This window comes from Coregonus lavaretus (assembly GCF_964263955.1).
Source record: "Coregonus lavaretus genome assembly, chromosome: 28".
Lineage (NCBI taxonomy): Eukaryota > Metazoa > Chordata > Actinopteri > Salmoniformes > Salmonidae > Coregonus > Coregonus lavaretus.
In genome coordinates, this window is record NC_140015.1 from 42,023,643 (window position 1) to 42,038,580 (window position 14,938).

The 14,938-nt window shown below is 43.6% G+C and overlaps 1 protein-coding gene across 1 annotated transcript in view; it reads left to right on the forward strand.

The window, feature by feature from the left end:
* Positions 1-1,524: 1,524 nt before the first annotated feature.
* Positions 1,525-14,938, forward strand: part of LOC311103672 (calcium-regulated heat stable protein 1-like) — a 33,119-nt gene continuing 19,705 nt past the window's right edge. Inside the window, exon 1 of the mRNA XM_084145289.1 lies at positions 1,525-1,745. The gene's annotated coding sequence lies outside the window, so the exon portion shown is untranslated. The remainder of the gene's footprint in view (positions 1,746-14,938) is intronic.

Here is a 14,938-nt window from a genome sequence, read left to right on the forward strand (position 1 = left end):
TGTTAGGGCATGTTAGAGTGTTTTGTTTGTTAGGGCATGTTAGAGTGTTTTGTTTGTTAGGGCATGTTAGAGTGTTTTGTTTGTTAGGGCATGTTAGAGTGTTTTGTTTGTTAGGGCATGTTAGTGTTTTGTTTGTTAGGGCATGTTAGAGTGTTTTGTTTGTTAGGGCATGTTAGTGTTTTGTTTGTTAGGGCATGTTAGTGTTTTGTTTGTTAGGGCATGTTAGTGTTTTGTTTGTTAGGGCATGTTAGAGTGTTTTGTTTGTTAGGGCATGTTAGAGTGTTTTGTTTGTTAGGGCATGTTAGTGTTTTGTTTGTTAGGGCATGTTAGTGTTTTGTTTGTTAGGGTATGTTAGAGTGTTTTGTACAGATATCATGCTTGCAAACAAATTCTAGAGTTCAAAAACCATATTAATACTAGATTGCTTTTTATGAATATTGTTTTGTTATATTTAACTGCCGAAAATGCTGTTATCAAGGTTATTTCCTTAGTAGGTGATGTCAGAGGTCAGCATGTGGGGGAAGTGGGGGCTCAGGATGATAGACGAGTTTCCCACTAGTAATTACCAGGATTTCCCCTCCAGTCCTATGTGGTAAATTCCCACTTCCCAAACGGAAGCAAACAGGACGGAACGGGGAGTGACCTCTGTGATTTTGTCCAATAGAAACTAATTGTCGTTGCAAGACGTGCACTAATGGATACACCCCAGGTTAGTCCCTCCCCATTTAGTTCGTAGTGAATACCACCCACTTGTAGCCCACAGGGCAACAGTTTGTCCATTCCTCTAATGGTATTTCTATGGTTGTAGCCCACAGGGCAACAGTTTGTCCAGTCCTCTAATGGTATTTCTATGGTTGTAGCCCACAGGGCAACAGTTTGTCCAGTCCTCTAATGGTATTTCTATGGTTGTAGCCCACAGGGCAACAGTTTGTCCATTCCCCTAATGGTAGGTTAAAGCAGGGTTTCCCAAAGTCAGTTCTGGGGCCCTCCCTGGGTGCACGTTTTGGTTTTTGCCCTAGCACTTCACAGCTGATTCAAATAATCAACTCATCATCCAGCTTTGATTATTTGAATCAGCTGTGTAGTGCTAGGGCAAAAACCAGAACGTGCACCCAGGACTGAGTTTAGGTGCATTCAGGCATCAGATTGCTATATCATATGATGTGATTTGCTGATATAAATACCTAACCAGACATTGTAAGATCTGGCATGCAATATAGTGAGGCAGGAACTCGACCAATGGCCTGGTAATCTGAGCCTAGATCTGTGGTTAAGGTCAACCCTTTACTGTAGGCTCATGTTGCGTAAGGTAAAAGGTGCACTGGGTGGTTGACGTTTGAACTTGGGGACTATTTTTTGGCGTCCTAACCCGCCCGCATGGAGAGAGCTGGACGATCAATATCGAGTGCCACTGAAAACATGGAGCTCCGTGGTGGGGGTTTAGAATCAGCTCTCTTAGGGGTGTTACGGTAATGACAACTCCGTGACTATGTCATCGTTAGATGAGAGCCAGTTGGTCACGCACATCGAGACTCGCACTGAAACGAAGCGAGAAACGAACCCACCTTCACTGCTGTCGTGTACTTTACATTTCCTATCTATTCCAAAAAAAGCATTTAGTTGTGAGAAAAGGTTACGAATTGATTGATTCCTATCTCACACTGTGGGGAGTTAGTTTCATCCATTGCCTGCTGCTCGACCTCAAAAGGAAAGTGTTTTTTTCTCCCCAGAAAAGTTCGGAAAAGGTGAGTGGTGACGCAATTCACTTCAAAGCTTTTCACGATTCATATAATGCTTACACCATTCATATCATACGCCTCTTATAAACATTTACACTGTTAGCCTACATTATTGACACAGTTGAATGAAAATCAGTGCAGTCGCTCCATACAATCAAAATAACTGTGTAGTTGGTAATTTTACTATAGATTTGTCATAATTAAGACTAAATCATACGCATTCATGATTGATTAACTGATGGGGATTCAAAACGAAGTGAAGCATATTTTTAATTTAAATATTTGTAGTTTGACGTTGGGGCGGGAGTGGGTTGCGTGGGGCGGGGTAGTTTAGGGGGGCGAATGGGTGGGTTTGTTAAGAGTCAAAGACTGTTGTAAATCCACGTTTTATTCTGTTGAGTGTTGTCAATATGAATGGTTGTAGAAGGCTAGTGTTCTGTTGTCAATAGGGATGGTTGTAGAAGGCTAGTGTTCTGTTGTCAAAAGGGATGGTTGTAGAAGGCTAGTGTTCTGTTGTCAATAGGGATGGTTGTAGAAGGCTAGTGTTCTGTTGTCAATAGGGATGGTTGTAGAAGGCTAGTGTTCTGTTGTCAAAAGGGATGGTTGTAGAAGGCTAGTGTTCTGTTGTCAATAGGGATGGTTGTAGAAGGCTAGTGTTCTGTTGTCAAAAGGGATGGTTGTAGAAGGCTAGTGTTCTGTTGTCAATAGGGATGGTTGTAGAAGGCTAGTGTTCTGTTGTCAAAAGGGATGGTTGTAGAAGGCTAGTGTTCTGTTGTCAAAAGGGATGGTTGTAGAAGGCTAGTGTTCTGTTGTCAATAGGGATGGTTGTAGAAGGCTAGTGTTCTGTTGTCAATAGGGATGGTTGTAGAAGGCTAGTGTTCTGTTGTCAATAGGGATGGTTGTAGAAGGCTAGTGTTCTGTTGTTGTACAACATGATCTGTGCTAATGGTCCCTAGTGGGCAATAATACGATAATAGGAGGGGAGAGAGATGGGGGAGGGAGGTATGGGAGAAGATAACATGAGAGAGAGAGAGAGAGAGGACCTGTAGAAAAGGGAGATGAGAAAAGATAGAGAGGGGTGGGAGTGAGGGGGAAGTTACAGTGAGGTAGGGTGAAGGAGGTAGGGGTGGGAGTGAGGGAGAAGTTACAGTGAGGTAGGGGTGGGAGTGAGGGAGAAGTTACAGTGAGGTAGGGTGAGGGAGAAGTTAGTGAGGTAGGGGTGGGAGTGAGGGAGAAGTTACAGTGAGGTAGGGGTGGGAGTGAGGGAGAAGTTACAGTGAGGTAGGGGTGGGAGTGAGGGAGAAGTTACAGTGAGGTAGGGGTGGGAGTGAGGGAGAAGTTACAGTGAGGTAGGGGTGGGAGTGAGGGAGAAGTATGAAAAAAATGTATGCACTCACTAACTGTAAGTCGCTCTGGATAAGAGCGTCTGCTAAATGACGTAAATGTAAAAAATAAATAATAAGTTACAGTGAGGTAGGGGTGGGAGTCAGGGAGGGAGTAAAAGGTGAAGGAGGTAGGGGTGGGAGGGAGACAGAGAAGAGGGGAAGAGAGTAAGGTTGAATGGGGAAGTAGCTGTGTGTCTCTACCACTCCAAGGTCTGGGAATGGGGAAGTAGCTGTGTCATCATAGAAATTGCTTAACTAGATCCGTACAGTAAATCCTGTGTGTTTCTCAGTGTCCGGGTAAACGTGTACAGTCCTGTTGTTTTGGGCCGCGTCCCAAATAGCACCCTATTCCCTACATAGTGTCCTACTTTAGACCAGATCCCATAGACCTCTGGTCAAAAGTTGTGCACTATGTAGGGAATAGGGTGCCATTTGGGATGTAATCCTGGGAACCTTGCCTTTGTCCTGTAAGTATTATGACCGCTCACTCACACTAAGCGTATGTGTTTATAAAACTGCTGTATTATCATATCATTTCTGCTGTTGGTGAATATGATGTCAGGACCCATAATGTTTAGAAGGATCTTGACAGACAGAGCTGTTTGAATATGATGTCAGGACCCATAATGTTTAGAAGGATCTTGACAGACAGAGCTGTTTGAATATGATGTCAGGACCCATAATGTTTAGAAGGATCTTGACAGACAGAGCTGTTTGAATATGATGTCATGACCCATAATGTTTAGAAGGATCTTGACAGACAGAGCTGTTTGAATATGATGTCATGACCCATAATGTTTAGAAGGATCTTGACAGACAGAGCTGTTTGAATATGATGTCAGGACCCATAATGTTTAGAAGGATCTTGACAGACAGAGCTGTTTGAATATGATGTCAGGACCCATAATTTTTAGAAGGATCTTGACAGACAGAGTATAAGTTTTGTGTTACAATGTGGATGGATGGAAGGGCAGGCAGTCAGACAGAGAGACAGGCGGTCTGGGTGTTGGTGTGTCTGTGATTCCTTAGAGAACACCGTGAGTTGGCTACTTCCTTCCAGACTCCCCTCTGTGTGTTGTTGAACAGGCACAAAGACATGGACACACACCTGCTCCTAGCTATTAGCCGCTAGCCATTAGCTGTTAGCCTCTCGCTCCTGTTAGCCTGACAGTGGTGTTATGAAGCTGTTAGCCGCTAGCTCAGATCAGTCTGACCCACAGCATTGTAACCCACAATATTTCTGAGTCTGTGTCCCTCCATGCTTTTAAATCAAATGTAATTTTTCACATGCTTCGTAAACAACAGGTGTAGACTAACAGTGAAATGCTTAAGGTCCCTTCCCAACAATACAGAGATAAAGACAATAGAGAAATAATAGAAAAGTAAAACATGTAATAATACAAGTCATTATAAATACAATGAGTAACGATAACTTGGCTATATACACGGGGTACCAGTACTGAGTCTATGTGCTGGGGTACGAGGTAATTGAAGTACATATGACCATCTACAGTGCCTTCAAAAAGTATTCATACCCTTTGATTTATTCCACATTTAGTTGTGTTACAGCCTGAATTCAAAATGGATTAAATATATATTTTTCTCACCCATCTACGCACAATACCCCATAATGACAAAGTGAAAACATGTTTTTAGAAATGTTAGCAAATGTATTGAAAATGAAATACATAAATATCTAATTTACATAAGTATTCACACCCCTGAGTCAATACATGTTAGAATCCCCTTTGGCAGCGATTACAGCTGTGAGTCTTTCTGGGTAAGACTCTAAGAGCTTTGCACACCTGGATTGTACAATATTTGCACGTTATTCTTAAAAAAAATCTTTAAGCTCTGTCAAGTTGGTTGTTGATCATTGCTAGACAGACATTTAAGTCTTGCCGAGATTTGAAGTGGTACTCAGTGATGTGTTGTGTTGGATTTTACCCAAACATAATGCTTTGTATTCAGGACAAAAAGTTAATTTCTTTGCCACATTATTTTCAGTTTTACTTTAGTGCCTTATTGCAAACAGGATGCATGTTTTGGAATAGTTTTATGTACAGGCTTCCTTCTTTTCACTCTGTAATTTAGGTTAGTATTGTGGAGTAACTGCAATATTGTTGATCCATCCGCCGTTTTCTCCTATCACAGCTATTAAACTTGAACTGTTTTAAAGTCACCATTGGCTTCATGGAAACCATTGGAAATCCCTGAGCGGTTTCCTTCCTCCCTGGCAACTGAGTTAGGAAGGACGCCTGTATCTTTGTAGTGACTGGGTATATTGATACACCATCCAAAGTTTAATTAATAACTTCACCATGCTCAAAGGGATATTCAATGTCTGCTTAAAAAAAACAAAAAAAAAACAACATCTACCATTAGGTGCCCTTCTTTGCGAGGCATTGGAAAACCTCCCTGGTCTTTGTGGTTGAATCTGTGTTTTGAAATTCACTGCTCGACTGAGGGATAATTGTATGTGTGGGGTACAGAGATGAGGTAGTCATTGAAAAATCATGTTATCCACTATTATTGCACACAGTGAGTCCATGCAACTTATTATGTGACTTGTTAAGCAAATGTTTACTTCTGAATTTATTTAAGCTTGCCATAACAAAGGGGTTGAATACTTATTGAACTCAAGACATTTCAGCTTTTCCCTTTTCATGTCAATCCACGGAGGCAAAAAGGACAATGTCGATGTTTAACTCAATAAGAGAAAAACTGTGAAAGGAGAGTTGAAGATAAAAGAGGAGGGAGGACCAGAAAAGTCATGTTTGGGAAAGATTTGGTGAAGTGGTAAAAGAGGATGATATCAGTGCTATGTTATGTGTGATGATGGTGAGACATCATTCCATTTTGTCATTATGGGGTATTGTGTGTGTGTGTGTGTGTGTGTGTAGGCCAGTGACACACAATCTCAATTTAATCCATTTTGAATTCAGGCTGTAACACAACAAAATGTGAGGAAAGTCAAGGGGTGTGAATACTTTCTGAAGGCACTGTATGGACTGTTCTGAATATATATTGACTGTTCTGTGTGTATGTGTATATATATATATATATATATATATATATATATATATATTTATTTTTATTTTATTTCACCTTTATTTAACCAGGTAAGCCAGTTGAGAACAGGTTCTCATTTACAACTGCGACCTGGCCAAGATAAAGCAAAGTAGTGCAATAAAAACAACACAGAGTTACATATGGGGTAAAAAACATAAAGTCAAAAGATAAGATAAGGCGGGGATTTGCCTAGCAGTGATTTATAAATGGCCTGGAGCCAGTGGGTTTGACGACGAACATGTAGTGAGGACCAGCCAACAAGAGCGTACAGGTCACAGTGGTGGGTAGTGTATGGGGCTTTGGAGACAAAACGGATGGCACTGTGATAGACTACATCCAATTTGCTGAGTAGAGTGTTGGAGGCTATTTTGTAAATGACATCGCCGAAGTCAAGGATCGGTAGGATAGTCAGTTTTACGAGGGCATGTTTGGCAGCATGAGTGAAGGAGGCTTTGTTGCGAAATAGGAAGCCGATTCTAGATTTAACTTTGGATTGGAGATTCTTTATGTGAGTCTGGAAGGAGAGTTTACAGTCTAACCAGACACCTAGGTATTTGTAGTTGTCCACATACTCTAGGTCAGACCCTTCGAGAGTGGTGATTCTAGTCGGGTGGGCGGGTGCCAGCAGCGTTCGATTGAAAAGCATGCATTTAGTTTTACTAGTGTTTAAGAGCAGTTGGAGGCTACTGAAGGATTGTTGTATGGCATTGAAGCTCGTTTGGAGGTTTGTTAACACAGTGTCCAATGAAGGGCCAGATGTATACAAAATGGTGTCGTCTGCGTAGAGGTGGATCTGAGAGTCATCAGCAGCAAGAGCGACATCATTGATATACACGGAGAAAAGTGTCGGCCCAAGAATTGAACCCTGTGGCACCCCCATAGAGACTGCCATAGGTCCAGACAACAGGCCCTCCGATTTGACACACTGAACTCTATCTGAGAAGTAGTTGGTGAACCAGGCGAGGCAGTCATTTTAGAAACCAAGGCTATTTAGTCTGCCAATAAGAATGCGGTGGTTGACAGAGTCGAAAGCCTTGGCCAGGTCGATGAAGACGGCTGCACAGTACTGTCTATTATCAATCGCGGTTATAATATCGTTTAGGACCTTGAGCGTGGCTGAAGTGCACCCGTGACCAGCTCGGAAACCGGATTGCATAGCGGAGAAGGTACGGTGGGATTCGAAATGGTCGGTGATCTGTTTGTTAACTTGGCTTTCAAATACTTTCAAAAGGCAGGGCAGGATGGATATAGGTCTGTAGCAGTTTGGATCTAGAGTGTCACCCCCTTTGAAGAGGGGGATGACCGCGGCAGCTTTCCAATCTCTGGGGATCTCAGACATTATGAAAGAGAGGTTGAACAGACTAGTAATAGGGGTTGCGACAATTTCGGCGGCTAGTTTTAGAAAGAAAGGGTCCAGATTGTCTAGCCCAGCTGATTTGTAGGGGTCCAGATTTTGCAGCGCTTTCAAAACATCAGCTGTCTGAATTTGTGTGAAGGAGAAGCGGGGGGGGCATGGGCAAGTTGCAGCAGAGGGTGCAGAGTTGGTGGCCGGGTTAGTGGTAGCCAGATGGAAAGCATGGCCAGCTGTAGCAAAATGCTTGTTGAAATTCTCGATTATTGTAGATTTATCGGTGGTGATAGTGTTTCCTAGCCTCAGTGCAGTGCAGTGGGCAGCTGGGAGGAAGTGCTCTTATTCTCCATGGACTTTCTGAAGACACTGTAACTAAGAATAAAGTAGCTCGTCAACAGGATTGATAATAAACCGTAACAGCAGCATATGTGATGAGTTAGTGCAAAAAGGATCAATGCACATTAGTCCGGGTAGCTATTGGTTAACTATTTCACTAACTATTTAGCAATCTAATGGCTTGGGGGGTAGAAGCCGTTCAGGGTCCTGTTTGTTCCAGACTTGGTGCATCGGTACCGCTTGCCGTGCAGTAGCAGAGAGAACAATCTAGGACTTTGGTTGCTGGAGTCTTTGACAGGGGTGGAGGGAAGGGAGGGGGGGGGGGGGGAGGGGCGGGAGGGGGGGAATGGGAGGGGCGGGAGGGGCTGAATTGGTGGGGGGGGGGATTGGAGGGGCGGGAGGGGCTGAATTGGGCGGGAGGGGGGGGATGGGAGGGGCGGGAGGGGAGGGGCTGAAGTGGGGGGAGGGGTGGAAGAGAAGGGGGAATGGGAGGGGTGGAAGAGGAGGGGTGGAGAGAGTATATGAAAATACAACATATATTCAAATAAGTGTTTTATATACCCTAAAAAACATGTTTGAATCCAGCGATAGAAAGATGTTTTTGATATTTTTGTTTTAAGCCTATCCCAAACCTTAACCATTTCAGAGTTAATGCCTAAACTTAACCATAAACACAAAATGTGATATTTGGAACAACTTTTAAATGTTACGTTTGAGAAACATGGATGGATGTGTAATTCTGACCTGAGACTGAGAGAGCTGGTAGGACAAACACAGACCAGAAAGAAAGGGAAGGCTTCAGTGTTTCGTGTCACTACTAGAACCAACTGGATCTTCTCCATTATGTCAACCTGTTGTTGTTGTTGTGTGTTGTGTTGCCAGAGCCAGTTATTGTGAAGAAAAGAGGAACATTCTCTCGCTTTGAAGTTCACCAACGTTTCGGCTGCAAGCTTCATCAGGCTTTTAAAAAAACTGAGCTGTAGTGTTTTCTGCAGGTTAGCGGCTACCAGTGGAGCGCAGGTCAGCTGATTGTTCACCCGCCCGACTACTGTATATGTGATGAAGTGTAAATCTGAGGCCTGTACCCAAACCGAACACGCAAATATAGAAAAATGCGCTGCAGGCTACAGTCAAAGATGGCAGAATGATTTTTTGACGGGGTTCAGGATTATTTTCTATTTATAATTTCTGACATTTTGGTAGACTATTTGTTAGTCAACTTGTCTATAATTAGATACATGCAGCTTCTCTTCTGTCATTATATGTTGCCCTGGAAGACTAAATAAACCCTTGCTCAACAGAATGATGTCATAGATCGATAGAATGAATGCTTCAATCTAGTTGACATCAGTAAAGTTTTCTCTGTCATCTTTCACTGAGCGAAGACGTTGGGGGACTGGGGAGACAATACAATAAAAATTAAAAAAATTAAAAATGTGCAAAATGTCCAAATGACATCAATTTGACCGGTTGTAAGGAAAAAGAAAGCTGTGAAAACGACCCAACGTGTTTCTGATAAGATTTCAGTTCTGCTTCGATGCATATTTTATATGTTTGAAATACTATCAGCTTTTATGATGAAGACAGCACCTCTACAGATGGTATCTAACTGAGCATTCCATTCTCTCAGAAAGAATGCAGAAATAAATAAATCATATTTCTCCACCTCTGTTCCCAAGTATACATTTAGCCTGCATTTGGTATATAATTCTGCAGGAGTTTATTATTAAGGCTATGTGAGAGGTTATAGACCTACGCCTCGATCACACCGACAGCTTTATTGGGCAAAATGGTACCCAGCATCATCTAGATAGGTGTGCAACAAAAGTTCAACATTCACCTTCTGCTACCATTTCTGTCAAGCCGTCTACACATACAGTTTGACGCATACGTTCGATAAATCCAACATACGCACCACACAGAACGCACTGCAACTGTCTCTTCAACACGATGCTGCAGGGCAAACGCAGCGTTCCATTGGAAATGAATGTACTTCTGGTGTACCAAAACGCAATGACGCGGTCGGTGTGATCGAGGCGTAGTCCGTGTCCAGATTTCAGTTTCCATTTAACCAATCTCAACAGTAGGCTACAGTTCCCTTGACGTGCCGTAGACCTATTTGAAGTCCCGTGTTGTGACTGTGGAATTTTGTATAGAGCCTCACCATCATCACACATAACATAGCCGGATATCATCCTCTTTTACCACTTCACCAAATCTTTCCCAAACATGACTTTTCTGGTCCTCCCTCCTCTTTTATCTTCAACTCTCCTTTCACAGTTTTTCTCTTATTGAATTAAACATCAACATTGTCCTTTTTGCCTCGTGAACTTTTTCTGCCTGTTCCCAAAAGCATTATTTGGTGATTGGCTGTGCAGGCTATTTGGCGCGTGTCCAGTTAAGTCTTAAAGTTTAGGCTTATGTAGTAATACCAGATAGCCTCAAATAATGAGAGAACAACCTCCATGCAGCCTGTAGATAGAAAATTCATAAATGTATAATTATTGTGCAATTTCTAAGGTATTGTTTTCTCTTTATTCAAACCGCCCGTCTCCCACCTGCCCTTCGTTCTCACAATATTTAATGGCCCCTAAACCCGCCCGCACCGTGGATATAACCGTGGATATAACCGTGGCGACTGCGGGTTATGAGTCAACCCGCGCATCACTAGTGGCTACACGCTATTAAACAGTGATTGACTGGTACTGGACCGTAATTCAGCCACTCAAGTGGATACACTGCATTTAGAATCATGGAGGATAACTTAAAAAAAACGTGTTTCAACTTATTTCCATTGTAGTGTATAAAAAAAAAATATATATATTTATTAGGGGACACACACACACACACACACACACACACACACAATGAAGTCAATGAGGCTGGGGGGTGTGTGGGGGGGGCGGGGGTTAGAGACCTTTTGTATAGAGATCAGCGTTGGTCTCTGGTGGAATATTCCATGGGTCTGATCACTACTGAAACCAGCCAGTGTCAGCAGGTGTGTGTGTGTGTGTGTTGTGTGTAATATCCACACACATGACAACCAGATGAACTCAATGGAACCATCTCCATTGCAGCCAGAGGAAGAGTGTCAGTTTATACAGGGAATGTATCCCAAATGGTACCCTAGTCCCTATATAGAGAGCCCTGTGGCACCCTATTCCCTATGTAGGGAACCATATAGTACCCTATTCCCTATGTAGGGAACCATCTAGTACCCTATTCCCTATGTAGGGAACCATATAGTACCCTATTCCCTATGTAGGGAACCATATAGTACCCTATTCTTATGTAGGGAACCATATAGTACCCTATTCCCTATGTAGGGAACCATATAGTACCCTATTCCCTATGTAGGGAACCATATAGTACCCTATTCACTATGTAGGGAACCATATAGTACCCTATTGGCCCTGGTCAAAAGTAGTGCACTATATGAGTGATTCCTCACGAAAGGCAAAAATAGTTTGGGGATTTTCAGGAAACCCAGACCCCAAAAATAGGGCAGGGTTTTGTTATTCTTTGCAGTCAAATACAGGCCATCTGGTGTGTAGAGGAAGTCCCCTCACTGTTGTGTGAGGTGAGTGTCAACAAAGTTAGTGCTGGTAGGAAAAGACAAGTGCCCGTTTGTTTTGAAGAATAATAATAATATAAGACTGACTGAGATGTCTGATTTAAGATACTCTTTGAAGTGGTTGAAGTTTAACATGTTTTCGGAAGACGGTCAGGGACTCTACATCAGGGGGAAAGTATCACAGAATTCCATCCAGGTCACCAGGAGCAGTATTGGGGGGTGTAACGCGTAACGTAACGAGTAATATATCAGAGTACTGTTCCAATTTGAGTAATAACATTACAGTTACTGATCAAAGATGGTCGTCGCAGCAATGTTCCAACATCTGGGGGATTAGGCCTGGCTCGCAGTCGGCGTTCCAGTTCATCCAAAAGGTGTTCGATGGGGTTGAGATCAGGGCTCTGTGCAGGCCAGTCAAGTTCTTCCACACCGATCTCAACAAACCATTTCTGTATGGACCTCTCTTTGTGCACAGGGCATTGTCATGCTGAAAGAGGAAAGAGCCTTCCCCAAACTGTTGCCACAAAATTGGATGCACAAAATCGTCTAGAATGTAATTGTATGCTGTAGCGTTAAGATTTCCCTTCACTGGAACTAAGGAGCCTGAACCATGAAAAACAGCCCCAGACCATTATTCCTCCTCCACCAAACTTTACAGTTGGCACTATGCATTGGGGCAGGTAGCGTTCTCCTGGTATCCGCCAAACCCAGATTTGTCCATTGGACTGCCAGATGGTGAAGCGTGATTCATCACTCCAGAGAACGCGTTTCCACTACTCCAGAGTTGGCGAGCTTTACACCACTCCAGCCGACACTTGGCATTAAGCATGGTGATCTTAGGCTTGTGTGCGGCTGCTCGGCCATGGAAACTCATTTCATGAAGCTCCCGACGAACAGTTCTTGTGCTGACGTTGCTTCCAGAGGCCAGTTTGGAACTCGGTAGTGAGTGTTGCAACCGAGGACAGATGATTTTTACTCACTTCAGCGGTTCCGTTCTGTGAGCTTGTGTGGCCTACAACTTCACGGCTGAGCCCTTGTTGCTCCTAAACATTTCCACTTCACAATAACAGCACTTACAGTTGACCGGGGCAGCTCTAGCAGGGCAGAAATTTGACTAACTGATTTGTTGGAAAGGTGGCATTACATTTTACATTTACATTTTAGTCATTTAGCAGACGCTCTTATCCAGAGCGACTTACAGTTAGTGAATACATATATTTTTTTATACTGGCCCCCCGTGGGAATCGAACCCACAACCCTGGCGTTGCAAACGCCATGCTCTATCAACTGAGCTACATCCCTGCTGGCCATTCCCTCCCCTACCCTGGACAACGCTGGGCCAATTGTGCGCCGCCCATGAGTCTCCCGGTCGCGGCCAGCTGCGACAGAGCCTGGATTCGAACCAGGATCTAGTGGCACAGTTAGCACTGCGATGCAGCGCCTTAGACCACTGCGCCACTCAGGAGCCATCCTATGACGGTGCCACGTTGAAAGTCACTGAGCTCTTCAGTAAGGCCATTCTACTGCCAATGTTTGTCTATGGAGATTGCATGGCTGTGTGCTCGATTTTATACACCTGTCAGCAACGGGTGTGGCTGAAATAGCCGAATCCACTCATTTGAAAGGGGTGTACATCAATACATTAAAATATACAATAATACTAAATGTAATACAACAATAAAATAAATACTAAATGTGATCCTCTGGAGCTCGGTTGGTAGAGCATAGCGCTTGCAACGCCAGGATATTGGGTTCGATTCCCGGGACCACCCATACGTGAAATGTAGGCACGCATGGCTAAGTTGCTTTGGATAAAAGCGTCTGCTGAATGGCAGATATAAAATGTGTTCTACACGTTGCATTTATATCTGAACGTTCTGTAACGTTAAACCCTCCTGAACAGGCCCCATGGGCTAGAACCTGGCAGCTCTCTGATTGGTGTTGCCATGGTGAAGAGGGTTCTTAGAATGTCCTAGGGAGGGCACTGATTGGACAGCCAGGGTTTGGAGTGGGTGTATGCAGTCAGGCTAGTGCCTACGTAGCTGAGTGACAGTTTTCAGTTTGAGTCTAGGGAAGAAATAGCCTGGTCCCAGATCTACTGATCTATCACAGGAGAGTGGAAATAGCCTGGTCCCAGATCTACTGATCTATCATAGGAGAGTGGAAATAGCCTGGTCCCAGATCTACTGATCTATCATAGGAGAGTGGAAATAGCCTGGTCCCAGATCTACTGATCTATCATAGGAGAGTGGAAATAGCCTGGTCCCAGATCTACTGATCTATCATAGGAGAGTGGAAATAGCCTGGTCCCAGATCTACTGATCTATCATAGGAGAGTGGAAATAGCCTGGTCCCAGATCTACTGATCTATCATAGGAGAGTGGAAATAGCCTGGTCCCAGATCTACTGATCTATCACAGGAGAGTGGAAATAGCCTGGTCCCAGATCTACTGATCTATCATAGGAGAGTGGAAATAGCCTGGTCCCAGATCTACTGATCTATCATAGGAGAGTGGAAATAGCCTGGTCCCAGATCTACTGATCTATCATAGGAGAGTGGAAATAGCCTGGTCACGTCCCAGATCTGTTTGTGTATCATGCTAATACTTCTTGTCATATCAAACAGTGGCATGATGGCACAAACAGACTGGTACCCAGGCTAGAGAAGAAACAGACTGGTACCCAGGCTAGAGAAGAAACAGACTGGTACCCAGGCTAGAGAAGAAACAGACTGGTACCCAGGCTAGAGAAGAAACAGACTGGTACCCAGGCTAGAGAAGAAACAGACTGGTACCCAGGCTAGAGAAGAAACAGACTGGTACCCAGGCTAGAGAAGAAATGACAGACAAAATAAATCTCCTAGACAGTGGAACAGGAAATGAAAGAGATGGATGGGCTAAGAGAGAGAGTTAGGAGGGAAAGACAAAAATGATACAACCCTCCCTCCCTATCTCTTATTATTCTCTGTAGTCACGACATCCACCTCTCCTCTCTCCTGTCTATTGTAAACTGTTTAGAGGGTCCTCTTCTCTCTCCTGTCTATTGTAAACTGTTTAGAGGGTCCTCTTCTCTCTCCTGTCTATTGTAAACTGTTTAGAGGGTCCTCTCCTCTCTCCTGTCTATTGTAAACTGTTTAGAGGGTCCTCTCCTCTCTCCTGTCTATTGTAAACTGTTTAGAGGGTCCTCTCCTCTCTCCTGTCTATTGTAAACTGTTTAGAGGGTCCTCTTCTCTCTCTCCTCTCTCCTGTCTATTGTAAACTGTTTAGAGGGTCCTCTCCTCTCTCCTGTCTATTGTAAACTGTTTAGAGGGTCATCTTCTCTCTCTCCTCTCTCCTGTCTATTGTAAACTGTTTAGAGGGTCCTCTTCTCTCTCTCCTCTCTCCTGTCTATTGTAAGCTGTTTAGAGGGTCATCTTCTCTCTCTCCTCTCTCCTGTCTATTGTAAACTGTTTAGAGGGTCCTCTTCTCTCTCCTGTCTATTG